This window comes from Myotis davidii, unplaced genomic scaffold (genome assembly GCF_000327345.1).
Source record: "Myotis davidii unplaced genomic scaffold, ASM32734v1 scaffold1042, whole genome shotgun sequence".
Lineage (NCBI taxonomy): Eukaryota > Metazoa > Chordata > Mammalia > Chiroptera > Vespertilionidae > Myotis > Myotis davidii.
The window spans coordinates 71,950-76,050 of record NW_006293398.1 but is presented as its reverse complement, the minus strand read 5'-3'; positions in this window follow the sequence as shown (position 1 = coordinate 76,050).

Genomic DNA, 4,101 nt, shown 5'->3' with positions numbered 1-4,101 from the left:
GCTAATTAAGTTACACAGATGGCTGGGTAGTAGGTTTACAATGTATAGAAAGCAACATTTGGGCCCTTGACTGGTTTGGCTGAATGGATAGAGTGTTGGCCTGGGGATTGAAGGGTCCCTGGTTCCATCCTGGCCAAGGGCACATGTCAAGGTTTCAAGCTTGGTCTACAGTAGGGGGCATGCAGGAGGCAGGCGATCAATGATTCTCTCCCCTCATTGATATTTCTATCTCTCTCTCCCTCGCCCTTTCTCTCTGAAATCAATACAAATATATTTTTTTAAAAAACAGAACATAACAAAATGTATATGTACACATTACCAGTGTATAGTTAAGCAAAAGAAAGAAAGAAAAATGTTTGAGGGCATACACCTTAACAGAATGTAAATGTGTTTGAAGTAAGATGCTTGAAACTTTCAAATATGCAATACAGTATTATTAACGATAGACACCCTATTATAGATGCTAAAGACAATTATTCTTTAAATATATTTTTATTTCCTTCAGAGAAGAATGGAGAGGGAGAGGGAGAGAGAAACATCAATGACGAGAGAGTCATTGATTGGCTGCCTCCTGCAAGGCCCACAATGGGGATCCAGCTCACAACCTTGTCATATGCCTGACTAGGAATTGAACCCTGACCTCTTGGTTCATAAAATAATAAATTAAATAAGGAAGTGACATGGCTAATTAAGTTACACAGATGGCTGGGTAGTAGGTTTACAATGTATAGAAAGAAACATTTGGGCCCTTGACTGGTTTGGCTGAATGGATAGAGTGTTGGCCTGGGGATTGAAGGGTCCCTGGTTCCATCCTGGCCAAGGGCACATGTCAAGGTTTCAAGCTTGGTCTACTGAGGAGAAGTGAGCAGAAGTGAGTCCCCAGAAACTCTCCTTGAATGTGGCCCGGGAACTGATAACAAGCAACCTGAAGTAATGATGCAATGGAAAAGCACTCAACGGGGAGCTGGAGACCCCGGTTCAATGTTTACCACCTTCCAGCCAAATTAGTTAACTTCAGATTTCTCAACAGTAAAATGCAGAAGAAAAATGCATCCCTCATAGGCTTATTCTGAGGGAAAGGAGATAGATACTATAAAAGATTCAGCAAAGGACAAGCACACAGAGGACCCTTGATTCATGGGATAGTTTTGAATGCTCTTTCGACTCCATTATTCTATTTTTTTTTAATATTATTTGTATTTCCTTCAGAGAAGAATGGAGAGGGAGAGGGAGAGAGAAACACCAATGACGAGAGAGTCATTGATTGGCTGCCTCCTGCAAGGCCCACAATGGGGATCCAGCTCACAACCTTGTCATATGCCTGACTAGGAATTGAACCCTGACCTCTTGCTTCATAGGTTGATGCTCAACCATTGAGCCATGCCGGCTGGGAAAAATAAATCTCACTTTTTAAAAATTATTGAAAATAAATGATAAATCCATCAAAGCCACATACACTAGAAAGAGGTGAAGTACATGCCCAATTACTCAATGTATAAGATTGTGAAGGAATGTAAGGGTCATTGACCAGCAAATGATCCCAAAATTAATTCTGGGAAAATTATCTCAAACATTCCTCAACATGTTGCATGTCATCTACGGAAGCATATAGAGGAAGAAGTTTCCTTTTTCAGCAAAAATCAAATAATTCTGTGAGATGCTTCCCCCTGTAGTGCTGTTACATGGTGCTGTCCCTTACAGGGATTTGGCCAACAATCACTTGCACTACTGTTTCCTGGACTTTGATTACGTACACAGAATTTTAAAATTCTATAACCCTGCAATCTCATTCCTACCTAAATAATAAGTATAGTAACTAGCCTGGCTGCTGTGACTCAGTGGTTTAGTTTTGACCCATGAACCAAGAGGTCAAGGTTTGATTCCAGGTCAGAGCACATGCCTGGCATTAAGGTCTGATCCCCAGTAGAGGATTATAAGAAGCAGCTGGTCACTGATTCTCTCTCATAATTGATCTCTCTCTCTCTCTCTCTGAAATTAATAAGAAAACATATCTACAAAAATAAATATAGGAAGTAAGTCATCATAGAATATCAAATAAGAAAGGAATCACAGGTTCAGTCATCTGCTCTTTGTTTTCTCCTTCAGTTGTACACAGCAGATTCCTCTTCCTTATTTGAGCTGTTAAGATATTTTTATTTTTCTGCATGAATTCATCTTTTCTACTGACCTATAATCTCCAGATTCTAGGAGATTTGTCTTACCATTGAAGACGGGGTTTGGGGGAGGAGAACTGAGAAGTTACTATGGTACCTAGCAAAACTTAGTTATGATGGTTTAGTACAATATTTATTGATTTATTATTTATTTTTATAAATTTATTTGTTATTGACTTCAGAGAGGGGAAGGAAAAGGGTGAAAGAGATAGAAACATCAATAATGAGAGAGAATCATGGATGGGCTGTGTCCTACAAGCCCCCTACTCAGGACTGAGCCAGCATCTCAGGTATGTGACCTGACCAGGATTCCAACTGTGACCATGGTCAGTCTGCCCACAGAATTATTTGATTTTGGCTGAAAAATAAAACTCCTTCCTCTATATGCTTACATAGATGACATGTAACATGTTGAGGAATGTTTGAGATAATTTTTCCAGAATTAATTTTGGGATCATTGCTCTTCAATGACCCTTACCTTAATTTACAATCCTATTCAGTGAGTAAGAGGGCAGGTACTTCACCTCTTTCTAGGAGATGTGGGCTTTGATGGATTTATTATTCATTTTTTTAATAAATTTTAAAAGGTGAGTTTTATTTAGATTTTCACTTTTCAACTTTCCAGGAAAGTTAGATTATTTTCATTTCATATAGTTATAAAAATCAGCCTTAAATTCTCAAAAACATTTTATAATTTAGGGAAACAACTTACATGGCAGGGGTATCAGTGATTTGTTAATTGTGATAGGTGCCAACAAAATAAGGTAGTATGACACCTCTGTTAAAAATAATTTTCTACAGCATCTGTAAGATGGTGACTATAGTTAATAATACTACATTTGAAAGTTTCATGCATCTTACCACAAAACATTTATATTCTGTTAGGATGAAAGCCCCCAAGTGTTGTTTTCTGTGTTGTAAACCTAATGAGCCATCCGACCACTATCTGTAATCTATTCAAGTTCAGGGTGGTTACTTCCTTTCGAAGGCAAAATCCAATCTGAGCAAGTGGGTGTGGCCTTACCTGGGTGGAATCATATAAAAGGCACATTCACTTCTTCTCCAGGGGAGACTAACTGAAGTTGGAGCTGCCAGTTGAGCACAGAGGTTTCCTATTGACCTTGATATCAACAGAACTTCCAGAGGTGAGACCATTCTTAGTACACACTGGTGGAATTTAGAGTAAATATATTTTTTTTGGGGGGGGACATTAAATATCTTCATGCCTACTTTCTCTTATTACAAATACTAGTGGCCCGGTGCACGAAATTCGTGCACGGGAGGAGTGTCCCTCAGCCCAGCCTGCACCCTCTCCAATCTCAGACCCTTTGGGGGATGTCGACTGCTGGTTTAGGCCTGATCCCAGGATGTCCGACTGCCGGGATCGGGCCTAAACCGGCAGTTGGACCTCCCTTTCACAATCCTGGACCTCTGTCTCCTAACCACTCACCTGCATGCCTGCCTGATTGCCACTAACTGCTTCAGCCTGCCGGCCTCACCACCCTCAAACCATTCCCCTGCTGACCTGATTGCCCCTAACTGCACTCCCCTGCTGGCCTGGTCACCCCTAACTGTCCTCTCCTGAAGATGGTCGCTCCACGCAGCCTGCTCATTCAGTTGTTTGGTCGTCCCCCACTAACCCCCATGCCGGCCTGGTTGTAGACAGCCATCTTGTGATGGTGAGACAGTTGATTTGCATATTACCTCTTTATTTTATAGGATATTTGTGCCATGACCTATTCTCCTTACCCTGATTTCTGCCCTCTTTTGAAGTCCCTCCTTTCCTTTTATCCCTCTTTCTACCACTTCTAGGGCTCATTCTATTAATCATTTCTTACAGCTCCCTCTCCTGGCTTCTCTTCTAATTTTAAATACCTATATCGCCTATACTAAGAAAAAGAAACTTACTCAAAATGTAAACCACCTA